This window comes from Canis lupus, chromosome 1 (assembly GCF_003254725.2).
Source record: "Canis lupus dingo isolate Sandy chromosome 1, ASM325472v2, whole genome shotgun sequence".
In the NCBI taxonomy this organism is placed as follows: Eukaryota; Metazoa; Chordata; class Mammalia; order Carnivora; family Canidae; genus Canis; species Canis lupus.
The window spans coordinates 73,232,409-73,248,100 of NC_064243.1; the positions used below are offsets into that span (position 1 = coordinate 73,232,409).

Consider the following 15,692-nt stretch of genomic DNA (forward strand, 5'->3'; position numbering starts at 1 on the left):
TAAAGTTTGCAAGTGGTACTAGGAGTCACCCTACTCTAGAATCTGCTAAAAATGCTGTATTATGAGAATTTAAGGCATCATTTGTAAAGATAAAATGAAACAATAGACTTTAAAGTTCTTTGGAAAGATAAAAGTACAATGTAATTATAAGGTGTCATTATTATGCCCTTATAACTATGATCTATAATGCCCCATAAAAAATAGAATTTGCTGATTATTGCATATAATGTCAGCGATAACCAATACATGCCTGGATAATTGTAAAATGTAGCCTTTTTTGAACAAGTAATCCGAGAGTATTTCCTCTCATTCTCTAAATCCATATTTTAATTGCTCTGATTTGGGGATGCTTCCAACTTCTTAGGAGAGAGTTAGCTTTGAGACTGAACACAGATAGCAATAAGAACACGGAACATTACATAGAGCAAAGCCAAGACTAAAATCCAGCTCTTCCGATAAGTAGCTAAATGCCCCTGGGCAAAGCATGTAATCACTTTGAGTTATAGCTTTCACATCCTCTAAAAATGGGACTGATAACTTATATTTAAGAAGGCTGCAGGGATGAAGTGAAACAAGAAGGACAAAACACTTTGGAATGCTAAATTCCTGTGAAATCAAGACTTCTATGAGCAGCAGAATATTGTTATTCCGAACACCATCAATAGCTTCGTCGTGAAATGAGGACAATTATCTTCTTTTCCTGTCAAAACTGCTTTAACACCATGTTTCTGCATTTAAGAGTTTTGGCAAGAGTGAAGGTTTTGATTGAGCTGCAAACCCATTTGAAAGAAATGAAATTGTTATCAATTGTCCTCTGATTTGAGCCCAAAGAAAGGATGATTTAGGGATTTGCACATCTCCAAATGTTGTTGAATTTGGTTTGCAGCCTATACCACCTCTTTTCATCTAGAGGTTTCTCTGCATTGTGAAATAAGTGCTATTCTCTAGAGAGACAATGGCCTCCACCAAACAAGGCATTTCCAAAAAGCATCCCTCCATCTTAATCTTTTGCAAAGGAATCTTGGCCTCTAAGCCTAGATCAATTTAGAGGAAACAAATGGAGGTTACACATGCAATTCCTAACCTATCCCTCCTTGCATTTCGTATCTTAACAGAATCCAGATATTGGTGGACTCTCTTATTCCTAATGTACATAACTAAAAGCAAAGCTGGATGCAGGTAAATTTACAAAGTATACACTCACTCAGCCAGTGAATATTTACAGAAGGCCTGTGTATGCATAGCACATTCTGGGTTCTGGAGACTCAGCAGTGAACGAGACAGACATTTGTCTTTTATTCTAGCAGAGCATGAACAATTGGGAATAAATCAATAAACACGAAAATGTCAGGCTGTAACAAATCCTTTCCAAATCGTTGGCATAAGGCCATATGATGGAAGCAACTGGTTGACCAGGCAGTCCATTCTGAGATGAGATGACGCTATAAGCTGAAATTTTGATGACAGGAGGCTCATGGACACAAACACCCTCTTGGGGTGCTTTCCCCACCTTTCCACAGCTTCTTTCCTTCCCTGCTTCCTCTGCTATAGATCAAGGATCCTATGGGAAAGCAGCCTGCTCAGCCCGGGCTTTCCACCGAGCTGGCCATCTTCTTGGCTTCTTGATTAATTCCCTTAACAGACTCAAAAAGGGCTCTATCCTTTGGGCTTGACCTTGATCCTAAGGGTTGGACAATCTCAGACCAGTGCCACAATTGTTGGTTTTATGAAATCTATTCTACTCACGGAGCTTGTAAATAACAACCACGACAACAACCAATATTAATTAGGTGCTTCCTCCATGTCAAAATCCAATAGATCAAAGCAAAGGAACAATGGCCATAGCGATCATCAGAGACCCTAGGACCAGGGGCCTTTGTCATGTTGCTGGGCTACAGGAACTGCAGGAATTCTGTGCACCCAAGGGAGAGTGACAAAGTGCCAAGATCAACTGGTATCTGCCTTACATCAACTAGCCGTGAGGGATTAAGCTAGATTCATTTTTATTTAAAATACACATATACATATAATATTTCATATATATTTTTATATAAAATTATATATATTTACCTATGCAAAATATATACTATAATACATTTAAATATATGAAATATTACTAGCTCTTGAGTGCTTTGAATCAGACCAGTGTGATGCAGTCATTCTCTAGTTCAATAAACTTTCAATGATTTCCTACTTCCCACACTGTGGGGAATAAACAGGTGATGGACAGGCCTGCCAGTGTTTCAAGCAGGGGTGGGGGAGAACTCACACTGCGTTATGAAGATAAATTCCCCATTAAAAATCCCAGGTTGCCAGGACCCTTTGAAAAAAATCAGAAGTTCTGGCATCTTTGGGTCCCTATTTATACATGGCATCAGCAGCTGGAATTGAATTATTAATTGTCCACGAATTTCTAGGAACAGCAATTTCATTAACTGTCAGTTTCACATCATTTTCTAATTTCCATTTTGGTTTCTTCTTTGATTCATGAGTTTTCAGAGTGCATTTTAAAATTTCTCAACCTATACTGTGTCTTCAGGTTATCTTTTTTGTTACAAATTCTAGCTTAATTGCCTTCTGTTACACGATGTGGTCTAAATGACACTCATTTTAATTTTTGTTGAGGATCGCCTTACGTCTAAAAATAAGGTTGATGTTCATAGATCCTCTGTATGTTCTGCAATTACTGGGGAAAGTGTTCCATATATGTCCATTAGATTCTGTTAATCTATATACTTACTGAGCATTTATCTGCCTTATCTGTAAATATCTGAGGGAGTAGTTTGAAAATCTCCCACTATGATGGTTGTTCTGTGTATTTTATAATTTCGTCAACTTTTGAATCTTTTTCAGTAGGTGTTATATAATGATCTCAAAATGTCTTTTGTCTTAAAATCAGCTTTTATCTAATATTAACCTGGCTATTCCAGTTGTCTTGAGTTTGTATATGTCTGTCATAATTTTTCCCACTCATTTGTATTCAACCTTTCATATCTTTTTACACAGACTTATAAATAGTCCATATCTGAATCATGTGCTACATCGATATTTATCTATTATAAATAGTCTGTATCTGAATGTGCTGCATCGATGTTTGTTGGCTTGTTCATCCAGTGTGAAGTATTTGTCTTTTAACTATAAATTATGGTCTACTAATATTTGTTTTGATTAATGATGCACTTGGATTAATTTTTACCACCTTGTTCTGTATTTTCTCTTTGTCCAAAGCTTTTTAGTTTTGTCTTGCCTTCCTGACTTGCCTTCTTTTGGCTTCAGTGTTGGGTTTTTTTCCTCCCTTTTCACTTTATGCCTTTTCTGATTTGAAACTTACACTTTGGTTGTCTCTTCTGTTAGTGGTATCCTAGATGCATAGATGACTATGCATATTTAACTTTAAAAAGTAGAAGTGGATCAACATTTTACCTTCAATTTAAACAATATATGGATAACCTTAGAGTTCTTCAACATTGATCACATACTTTCTGACTTTCATGTCATGTATCTGAGGATTCTATTTCCACACTGATGTTATATACCCATAAATTAGATTGTTAATATAGTCAGTGTTTGTTTATATTTACCAAGAAACACATCATATTATTTACTTCCATTTCTTTTTGTATTTTGGGTGCGCCTCCTTGCTCATTTTTCTGCTTATTTCTCATTTCTTTCTGAAATATATTTTTTAGCCTTTCATTAATGAAGAACTGTTGGTAGTAACCTGCTTCAGGGTATCGGTTTTGGTTTTGGTTTGCTTGTTTGTTTTTGTCTAAAAATGTCTTTATTTTGGCCTCATTCTTAAAAGATAGTTTCACTAGATATTCAATTTTATCTTTAATTGTTTCTATTGACATTTTTTTTTAGAGCCAATATCCCTGGGGATGAAATGGCAGAGAAGCCTGAAGACACATCTCTGCTGGCATCTATGTTTACCACCTAACTTATTACCTAAAGTGATTCATAGGATGGGGCTGATGTCAGGACTTGTTAGACATTTGAAATCTTTGTATTGTTAAATGCATAGACAGTTAGTTGGGTGTCCTTTTTTCTTTCACCCACCATTTGTCTGGTAAATACACCAGGCTGCAGTAGTAAAACACACTTAAGCTGCTTTATGTCAGCAAACACAGAACAATAGCATCTTCTCAAGACCATTGTCTTCAGATAGAACCACAGGACATTGTTGTAATCTTCAACAGTCTCTGCAGACAAGGAATACCCCCCGGAGTCAGCTGGCTTCCAGCTGCTTTAGATTATCACCCACCCTTCCTCCCACATTGAAATTGTTTTGTAATGAAGGTACAATGTCCTCACTCTTACTAATACAGAATTCCCTTTGTGCCCCTTCTTCCCCACCCCACCATAAACTTTACCTGTGATATATGCTCCATAAGTATTGGTTGAACTTAAAAAAATAAAGACCCAGCCTGTCTTAAGAGGGATTTCAATCTAACACAGAAAAAAGTCAGGAAATAACTATTGACCAGGAATACAGGCAGCCTTGACAGTGACCTAAAATTTGTTTAAAGAGTAATGAACTATTTCATTGATCTATTCCCTTCATCCTTGAGTGCAATTCTGTTGGGCTAGAAACTGAAATGGAGTTTTAGGTAATGAGCCCTAGGTTCTGAGGGCACAATTTTTAATGGGAAAATATTGTTGTATAAGGAAATTGATGCAGAGAACAATGATGAGGATAATAACTGCATGCTTACTGCATGCTAAGCCTGGTACATACCACTTTCTCTGTATTGTTTCATTTACTCCTTACAACAGAACAAAATGAGTATTATTATCTGGATTTTATAGTTTAGGAAACTGAGATTTAGAGAAAAATCTAAGTAATATCTACCTTCGCCACCACCACCACCACCCTCCTCCCCCAAAAAAAATAAGTTGGAGTGACGTTGGCATCCCTTATTTGAGACCAGTGGGCATTGTAACAGTCAATGTGATTTTGGAGGGATTTCAGTGACAAGACCCTCCCTCCTGACCACATATGCAGCCCATCAGATTTGTTCTCCCAGACCTTCCCATCTTTTGCAAAGTCACAGAGGTGACAATAATGGGGGTGGGGATGAGTTATGAAAATAACATCTTAAAGAGGAGCTCTGTGCTCTGAAATCCACACAACTTTCCTGGCTCCTTCTTAAGGCTTGCTGGATAGCTCTTTTTTTCTTCCTTCAATTTGGTTTGCCAGGCAGTATCCTTCCAACAAATACTCTTTCTTTTACCAGACTGAATAACAAATAACCACAAGTGGTAACTTCGTACTGAACAACACCATGAAAGAAGCATGGTTATCACCCAGAAATGAACATAGGAAGTGAGATTCCCATTTGTGATGGCAGAGGGTCAAAAATCAACCCCTACAAGCACTGATGAACCTGACCAAACCAGTGCCTGTGGCAATGGACAGAGCACGCATACAGCAGGTAGACTCTCAGGAACTGGGTGGTTCACTGTCCAGGGAGAAGGATGTGAAGACCACAAGTCTACAGGGTTGCTCCTGAATATACAGCATGAATTAAAACTACAGAATACATGCTCAAACCTTGAAATTCCCACTTCCAGCCAGCAAAGAAAAAAACATGGCTTCTCTGTGAATGCTAAAAGTGTTTATTACCATGTTTAGAGTTGACCTGATGGAAAACCAAAACCAAAAGATTGATGTGCTGTTGTTCGTTGAATCTGAATACGAGGCAAGTCCACAACCTTGCAAAGCCCCTCAGTGAGCATGGGGGCCTTGATCAGGAAAGGGTGGAATTCTCTCAACTGGAACGGTGACATCCAGAGGGAATGAAGAAACTGTAAAATCCCATGTGATTCGCATGAGAAAACAATGAAGTAGACCATATTTCACAGACCCAAAAATATTTTATAGAAGAGAAAAACTTACAGATCTCACACTGTAAGAGGCAGAGCCAGAATTCAATCCAAGAATGTCTGACCCAAAGTCCGAGCTCTAAACTAGGGTTCAGCAAACCGTTTCTATGAAGGGCTTTGCATGCCTTTTGCCAAGCAGGACTACACCCTGCCAGTGTGAGCAAAAGCAACTGCAGATAACACAGAAACAAATGGGTGTGGCTGAGCTCCAATAAAACTTCATTTGTGGACACTGACGTTTGAATTTGAGATGATTTTCACAGATTATAAAATATTACTTTGATTTCTAAAATAATTTTAAAATGTAAAAAATCATTCCTATCTCATGAGCCATACAAAAGCAAGCACTGCTGTAGTTTGCCACCACTCACTCCTAGCCATATTATGTCAGCAGAATTGAAACAGATCTTTGAAAATAGGTCCATGATTCCTTGCAAATATATCCAAGAAAGGCCCTTTCTATACAAACATAGCATGTGCTTCTTCTCTGGCTTCTGGGCAGTAGAATATCATGTTGTCAGAGATGGCCTCACACACTTCAAAACTGTCCATGTAGGCCACATGGTTGGCTGTCCAGAGGACAGAAAGTCAAGTATTCATTTCAAAAACAGAAAATCAAATAAAAGATCACATTAAAAAGAGGAGTTTGCATGTTTGAGAAAAATACCCATGCTGACATCAGGGCAGCTGAAATGAACTTTCAGCCAAGAAACCAAAATACAAAGAGCCAGGCATGTTTACTTTGCATCTCATAAAGGGTTTATGAGAACTTTAATATGGCTACTGAGTATACTTTTGGCTTGTTAGACGTTTTATTTTTTGACCAGGGAAAAAATTTTTAAATGAAGACCCCAATACATTAGTTTGGACGTCAGAGTCAAAGATACGTTTAAGTACTTGGGAGGATGCTTCTCTCTGACCTCTGTGTTCCCTGCTGCCATTCTGATCAACATCCATTTCTCTTTGGTCACAAAAACTCTGACATTAATCATATAAAGAAAGACTCGTTGTCTACTACGAATTCCACATCTGCTTTCAAGAAAGGCAGGGACAGCAGGAATGGGGTGGAGGCGGGGGTCAGAAGCATTCAGCCCGTGTACAGGCAGTATCTTACTGCCGTCTTCATAGAAGTAGTGGCTGAGAGTGTTGAACACTTTAGAGAGCCTGCACAAATCCCCCATGCTGAGGTTTAGCCCTCAGGTGTTACATGTTTGTGTCTTCCATCCCCAGGAAGGGCTGCCTTGGGATTTGAGAAAAGACACGAAACTGTGTCTAGAGAGGCAGAAAGGTCTTCCCTCCATCCTATCCTGTTTTTGCTTGATTTCCAAGATAGTCTGTGTTTTTAAAAGAATTATGAAGGCACATTCTGGTTGTTTGCTATTTGCTAATTTGTAGGGGGAAGAGCAGAGAGGAGTACACATGGATAGAATGCAGATAAAGGGTGTTGGTTGAGAAATAAAAATAGACAGGACTTCTTAAAATCAATTTGTTTCAAAAGGTTAGAGCTCTGAATTTGTAACAGGCATTTGTATGGTGGACACAGAGACAAGGGTTTTAAAAGCCCTTATCTTCAGAAAACTAATTAAATGGAGTAAAGTAGAATAAAATATGTACAATAAACAATAGTACTTTAAATCAAGACTGGAAGGAAATACTCCTTTAGTGGAGTAAAAGAAGCACAGGTGAGGGGCACCTGGGTGGCTCAGTTAATGAAGCATCCGCCTTTGGCTCAGGTCCTGAGTTCGAGCCCCATATCAGGTTTCCTGCTAAGCAGGGAGCCTGCTTCTCCCTCTCCCTCTGTCCCCCACTCATGCTCTCTCTGTCTCTCAAATAAATAAATAAAATCATAAAAGAAAATAAAAGCACAGATGAGCAAAAAGATCAGAAGTTCTCATCTTGCTTTTTATTTGTTGCATCTGAGATACTTACTCGAAGGACAAAATGACATGAGGGCCCTTCCTCCTTCCCTCTTCAATCCCAGAACCTCAAGATCCATGGCCCTGACCCACCCTTACAAGGGAAATAGACAATTACTGGGAACTTCATAAGGAACCAGACACAAAAAGATGAAGTTTCGGGCTGGGCAGGGGTTGGTACATCTTGCTCCTTAGGCCAAACTGGGCCGCTGCCTATTTTTGTATGACCCATGGGGTAAGATCAGTTCTCACATCATTGAATGGGTGGGAAACAAGAAAATAAAAGGAATTAAATCCAATTTCAGTGTCCATAAGTAAGGCTTATTGGAACACAGACATGCCCATTCATTTATGAATTGTCTCCGCTGCTTTTCTTTTAAGATTTTATTTATTTATTTATTTGAGAGAGAGAGTGTACAAGCAGAAGAGAAGGGCAGAGGGAGAAGCAGACTCCCCATGTAGAGTCATGTAAAGTTATAAGACATAAGAGCAGGGAGCCTGATGGGGTGCCTGGGTGGCTCAGTCGGTTAAGCAGCTGCCTTCGACTCAGGTCACGATCCCGGGGTTCTCCGCTGCTTTCTAGTTGAACAATTCAACAGACACCCCATGGCCTGCAAAGCCTAATCTATTTCCACTCTGGCCCTTCACAAAAGGTTTGCCAAGCCCATAGTGAGGAATAAAAAGGCAAAGAACTGAGGAAGGAAACAAAGAGGGTGAGGAGCCAGTCCAGGTGACACTGTCATTTCCAGCTGTACGAATCTGCACGGGAGCCACCAGGAGAGCCCAGTACAAACATCTCGTGCCCTCAAAAACTCTGGGTCAAGATGGAGATACTAGGAATCTGGCTCATCAGTTTATCTATGGGTTGCATTGTATCGTTCAAGTCCAAACTAAGGGCTGATCATTCTTTGGAATTCTTTATGTGCTGGAGCAACTGAAAGGAAGCCTATTTTGTTACAGATCGAAGCTTCTCCCACAAGTACAGTAAGTTGGGGTGTGTGTTTAGGAGGAAGGGGTGGATAGTGGAGAGACATTCTGCAGATACATTTTGAAAGGTCCTCAGTGGGGGCCAGGACTGCTGCGGAGGGCTGAGCTTTCTTTCTGACTGTACATACTTGAGCGGTGCTTAAGTATTGTAATAAGTCTTTTTAGTAACTTAATAAAGCAATAAAAATGGAAGAAAGAAAGAATAAATATGCTCCATTAAAGAAATATAACCGTGAATTTTGTGGGTTTGAAGATAATGGAACTGAGACTTGACTCTTTGGGAAAAGGAAGTGGAAGAAGCAAATCAGGAAATGCTTTAGGAGGACGTGACATTTGCAATAAGCCTTCAAGGATCCATAAGATTTGACAGGGTGAAGAGGGCATCATGTGCCAAAGAAACATACAAAAGCATAAGGGTGGGGGTGCTCCAGCCTCAATAAAGATGAGGGCTGCCTAGACGGCCTCCAAGCTTACTGACTTGGGAAATGCATTTGCCAGGCTGATTTGGTTGTACACACAGGGACACCCTCCACAAAATAACCAGCTGTAAGGGAACGCTCAGCTACTTATTAGCATGGCTTGCTGCTTTATCAGGAAATAACAAAAGAAAAGAAGGAAGAATATTTCTATCACACTAATATAAATGCTGATGATACTGGACCATCTTGAATTCCAGCATGCTTGCTCAATGCTCCGCTGTAGAATGACCAAACATGGATCAATCCAGTGACCTCAGTTTCCAAATTAATTAGCAGCCATGCCTTTTCCTGATGCAAATGAACTTAAGCAAAGCCAGCTTCCAGGCTTAATGGTGGTTGTTTTGACCTCCCTATCGGTACAGCCTACCCGTCATTCTCACCTGATAATAAATGTCACCTCTTGGATCCTACTCCAGACCTACTGGATTAGTATCTCTGCAGGTGGGGACTGAAAGTCTCTAGCTCTATCACGCTTCCAGGTGATGTTTATGGATGAAGACTTGAGGCCTCACTTCTAGAATGTGCACTGCATAGTTCCATGGCATCTATTATTGATGATCCTACTAAGGACAAGTTGAAACATTTAAAGACTTGTTTCTAACTTGACCTATCCAATCTAGCAACTTCAAATTGAGGAATTTAAGGTCATGTTCTTTCTGGCTCATCTGTGCTCCATTACGGACTTTTTGGACTTAGGATCAACGTTTCTTCTTTCTCAAACATTCTCCCTCCAGTTTCTGAGAGAGGTAAGAGAAATAACTCTCATAAAGTATTTAGCACAAGGCCTGACACCTACAAGATGTCAAAAACCGTTGATTGCTTCCCGAAGTTTGATTCATCTCTTAAATATCTCAGGTTGTTTGTCTTAAGGATTCACAACAGAAATGATCACAGGTCCTTAAAGTGTAGCCACAGTGAGCCGCGTGAGCACTTTCCCTCAAAGCCAGTGGTCGAAGGCAAGGCACTCAACGGCGCTGCCTTCTAGTGGCTTTTTGCCCATTTCCAGGCAGTCAGTCTGGAGCTGCTCTCTGGAGCAGTGGTTCTCAGCCTTTGCTCAACTGGGGAACCCTTGACTCCAACAGAATCTGACACCAAGGGCAGGTCCCAAGCAGTGCCAAGTCGCTATGGTTGAAGCAGGGGTGTGAGGGCCCAGAGCTTGTCCTCATCTCCTGGGCCAACTCCCCTACTAGGCACCCAGTTTGAAAGCTATCCTCAAGTCTCAGAATCTTTTGGAATCTGAGATGGAAGAAATGTGGTGTGAATGTTATTCAAGGGTCAAGAAAAGACTCTTGATCACTGGAGAGAGCAAAGCCCTGCAGAGAAGGCAAAAACAACTTTGAAACACTGCTTTCATTATAAAAATGAATATTTAAAATGAAACTTATCTATTCATATTAGTGGACATCTTTGAAAAGAGTTCTGGCTAATTCCACCACCCTGATACAATGCTGTTACCTACTTGGGACATTTGGAAAGGTGGTAAGTGGAAAGAGAACAGAGGTAGAGTCATGTAAAGTTATAAGACACATCAGAGTTACACGGTGGGAGAAAGAGGATTGCTCAGAGCTGCTTTGCTATAGAATGTAAAAAACTGGAGCTTTGTCCCCAACCATGGGACCTGAGGTCTGGCTCTTCCACTCCAGGTGGAGCCAGGGCCCTGGGAGAAGAGCAGAGGGATAAGAAAAGCTAAGGGCTAGAAAGACAAGAGGGAGGAACACAGAAAACCCAGCGGGAGAAGAGAACTTCGGGATGCCCATCAGACAGGGACTCTGCATAGTTCACCAGCCAGAAGAACTCAGGGCACATTTGTCTTCAGCTAATTCCAGGACCCGAGTCCCGGTGAAGAAGCGCACCTTTATACCGCCCATACTTCCAACACGTGACTATGAGGCCACATAACCAGGCTCACTGCTCACTGCCTTCAGCAGCCCTTCAATGCCTTTGGGGTAAAGCACAAATCGCTGTGGGTGACTGATGAGGCTCCTAGTGACTTCTCCAGACATGCCCCTCACATCCAAGCCCTTCCCCACCATCACCACCCTCCCCTTCACTTCTCACAGCCACAACGTTCTCTCCAACCACACTTTGTGCCCCCCTACATTGATTAACCCAAGTATCGATTGAGCTCCCATGGTGTGGCAGGTACAGAGACTATGCGCTAAATCCCAGGGAGTGCCCAAACGTGCACCTGGTGTAACAGCCCATTGCATCTCCCTTCCCTCGTGCTGTCACACCTCCCCCTGCCTGGACATTTCCTCCCCACTCTGCTGACCATGTCCTGCTCCTCCTTCAAATGGGGGTGTACAGAGGCTTCCGTCTGCCTTCCTACCCTCCCTGGTCAGGGGAGCTCTCCCCCCATGCACCTGCTCCTCCATCGTTGCCCCCCTCACACTCCGCTGCCCCCTGGCAACAGCGGTGCTGCCAGGAGGCCTTTGTCAGGGATGTCACGTGAGGAATTAAGCGCTGCAGGAAATGAGCCAGTGTGTCCCCAATCCTCCCATAGGCCGCACGTGGTGTGGGGGATGAGTTAATTCCTGACCTGCTCTGCATACCTTGGGCATCCGGGTTCAGTTCTCTCAGGGAACCCCTCCATCCACCCCAGCACAGCATCCTGCACGCAGCATCTTTCAGCAAATGTTCACTTAATTCAGCTAGATGACTGAGGTCTCCAGGTTTGGGGCCTGGGGGCAGAATCTGCCGTGTCCTCAGGAGCCTGTAAATAAGGTCGTAGGGATGCGATCCCCTGGCCAGGTGATAGGCCTAAAGCTTGCAGGGAAAATCAGCGCTCCTTTTAAGAGGGCTGGAGAAACTAAAGCCTCGGCCCCACCTTCAGCACCAGAGATGCATTGTTCCCGCAGGTTCCAAGAGGTAGAGCGACTTCTCACCTTGCCTCCCCCACGCCGTCAGCCTTTACTCCTGGCTGCTTTGATTCCACTCCCCTGCAGGTGCCTCTGTTTCTAATTAGAGCCAGGGGCCTGACCCCCTGAGAGCTGATAACAATTTTGCCCCTAGACATACCTTGCCGGCTAACTGGAAAAGGCAGGTTAATGGTGTCTGCGCGGAAGGTATATTATTAGCAGTGAGTCTGTGAAGCAAATTCCCCGTGACTCTAATCTTCGGAATGCTGACTCCTGAGGTCAGTAATTGGGCACCACAGAATTCACCAGAGCAGCAGGCCTCAGCCTGTCTTCAGCCCTCTTTGAAATTCAGTTCCTGAGGTCAGGGAAATAATTGCTTCATTTGAAGGGGGTGAAAAGAGAAGAAACAACCTTCATTATTTCTTCAGTTTATCAATGCACCATGTTCTCAATATCCCAGGCTCATTAAAATAACACAGGCTGCTTGAGAAACTCAATCATCTCCACGGTGATTCTTGTCAGTCCGCTCCTCTTGCCAGCTCAGAGATGCCTAATGGCAGATAAGCCCGGGGTCCCGGACTCCTTCTCTTAGTCATTAATTCAGCAGCCAGGGTGCCACGATGCTCATTAACGTCCTTTGCCCCAGTTATATTAAAACCTTTAATTAACAGGGAGGATATTTTAATGTCAGTGCTTTGCAACTTTCCAAAGAAAAATGCCAATGTAATCAACTTGAACTCTTGACCACCCCTCATAACTCACAAATCTGCCTTCTTCTCAAGCAGCCTGACTCTGGGCTCAGTGCACATTCCTGATACACTGACCGTGATAATCTGGGCACCTGGTACCGGCTTGCCGGGAATGGCTTGACCATGGGATCATCCAGAGAATCTCTCTGAAGTTTGGACACTCTATTGGGATTCTGGTAATCTGCGAAAAGTCCCAGGCAAGATCCAGAGATCTACTTTTTCTGTTCATGATAAAGGTAAGATGGCAAAGAGGAAGGGCGGGTTGCTGTTCTTCACTGGACTAAAGCTCCATAACTCCTGTGGGCCAGACTTAATTCCACCTCACAAATAAAGAGAAAAATGAGCACAAAAGAGATGTGAAAGGAATGGACCAAAATTTACACTCCAGGCAGGAAAGGAGTGGGGGTGGGGGTGGGGCATGAAGTATAGGAAGGAAGGAAAAAGGAAGGCAGGAAAGAGGGCAGGAAGGAAAGAAGGAAGATAGACAGACTCACCCCCACTCACCACAGTAGCATCAGTACCCAGGTCCCTGGCTGAGTGCGGCATACACTAAGGGAGATCCTGGGGGGTGTCCAGTCCAGCCTGGCGTCCATCAGAGGACAGGAGGAGGCATCCACTGGCCTGCTGACCATGAGACCCGAGACATGGATCTTTACTCTCCATGGCCTTGGGACTTTGGGTCTGGTCCTCCAATACCCTCATGAGTCCCCACATCTGACTGGGCACTTGGCTCAAGGTTCTTCTACTCCCCACGCCATTACTTTTAGGGGTCAGGGGCACCTGCCTCCTGGGACTTAGGTGCCTTCCTGTTTCGGACCCAGAATCTGCCAGCCTGGTCACTGAAATGGCCCTTTTGACCTGCTTTGTTGACGAACCATTAGGCTTGGTTAGGGCATACGATCTCAATGGCTTTTACAGGCAGTTGGCCTGCTTCAGTGGTTGGGAAATAATTTAAAGATGACATGGCTCTTTGGCAGTGGATATAAACCAATGCCACTCGAAGTAAGAAAACATTTTAAAACACATTACCATTCTTCTCCCTGCACCCTAGGATGCCAATGTTATAAACGGTATTAAAATAATTTTAAAGACCATTTTAAATTTTCCCCTTCTGTTAATCTTAATCGCCGAGGCAGATGTAAGATTCCTTTTGCTTCTCAGGCCACAGCAGAAAAGTACTAGAAAGGAATATATCAAAGCTCAGAGGCTGGAATTTTAAAAATGAGATTCAGATGTGTCTATAAATCTAGCGGAGAGATGCAAGGAGACCCTTCGAGCTGGTGTGGGCAAAACATGCCTGGAATTTGGTCTGTGACCTCACCTGGCCACTTTCTTCATTAAATCTGCTGCTTTGGGGCACACACGGGGCTGGGGTCAGTTGGGATGTTTTCATCAAATACACCATGCAATATTGTTTGCTCGCCTTGGGGCTGCCCAGCATTCTGCCTCCTGCTCAAGTGTCATGACTCAGCCAAATTTAAGAGGCAGGAAACTGAGCTGGATGGATCACTGGTTTGATCTCAAGTGACAAATCCCTTGTTGTGACTTCTTTCAGAGGCAGGAGATTGTTGAGGGGTGGGGGAGGCAGGGAGGAGGCAGAAGCAGGGGATGAGTGTTCACCAAGATGCCACCTGCACATCTCCACTTCTGTCCTGCTCGATGTTACCTCATGTCTACATATCTATCCAGAGAGAACATTTAAAAAGCGAACAGGAGTGAAGCACAGGGAGGTGTCATGAAAGAAATTGCAGGAATTCTGGAGCCAAATAATTCTAGGTTCAGTGCTCTCATTCCCTAGGTTAGGCAAGAGACTTAGGCTTCTGTGCCTTGGTTCCCACATCTGTGAAATGGGGATTCTATTAGAATTCTGCTAATTCTAATACTTCATAAAACCGTTATGTGTAACGGTTGTCAAAAGGGATGAATACAATAACATGCAAAATGCCTTGCACAGACAAGCAATCCTTTATTGATAAACATCAGATCCTATTTCTTTATTTTTCCAAATTACCTGCTACAGATTTGCCAACTTAGTGCAGTAGGTTAAGGGGAACTGTGAGAGATATAATCCTGATCTCTTAACAAAGAGGGCAACATTGGCAAGTTGAAAGACGGTGAAATCAAGGCTCTCGAACCCGAGGAATCACTCACAGCAAGAAGAGACTTATGATGAATAACGAAACTCAGGTGGTACCAACCTTGTTAGTTCAAAAATCATTAAATACTTTTCCAACATAGTGACCCAACTGAGGGACTGACATGATCACAATCGGTCGGATTCATTTTCCCAAAGGCCCAGATAGTCATGGAAATACCTTATGGATGACCCTGTTTCAGAGGTATATTTATTTAATAGTCTAGCCCACATGCTTACCCTACTCAAGTCCCAAGAATCCCCTTTCCTGGCTGCCATGTCTCAAAATCCAGCTCTCCAACCTTCTTTCTGGAGCACAGACTTTAGCTATGGGACCTTGAGAGAGAGGCAAAGAGGAAGAGAGAAAGCCCTTATCCAATGGCCTGGCCTGGCCCATGACAGAGAGCACTTTCACCCATGGGAACTGACATTGAAGACCTCCATTCCATTACTGCTTGCTCCCTTGAAAGTCAACAACACCTAGTGATTGCTGATAATACTTGTCCAACTTCGGTACATTAAGGAATGGTCATTTTCACATATAACCATGTGTAGACCAGATCCTTCTGCTGCACAAAGTGGCAAATACACTCCTTAACTCCATAAACATCCAGAAGTCCTCACCACATCAGGTCTGAGTCTTTTGGAACACAATCACCGACAAAAAACGCACACAATTTTGT

At 42.6% G+C, this 15,692-nt stretch overlaps 1 long non-coding RNA gene across 1 annotated transcript; it reads left to right on the forward strand.

The window, feature by feature from the left end:
• Positions 1-1,920: 1,920 nt before the first annotated feature.
• Positions 1,921-6,109, forward strand: LOC118352770 (uncharacterized). The gene is made up of 3 exons (XR_004810464.2): positions 1,921-1,978; positions 3,865-4,299; positions 5,238-6,109. It is a non-coding gene; the product is annotated as an uncharacterized LOC118352770 (long non-coding RNA).
• The last annotated feature ends 9,583 nt before the right edge of the window (positions 6,110-15,692 follow it).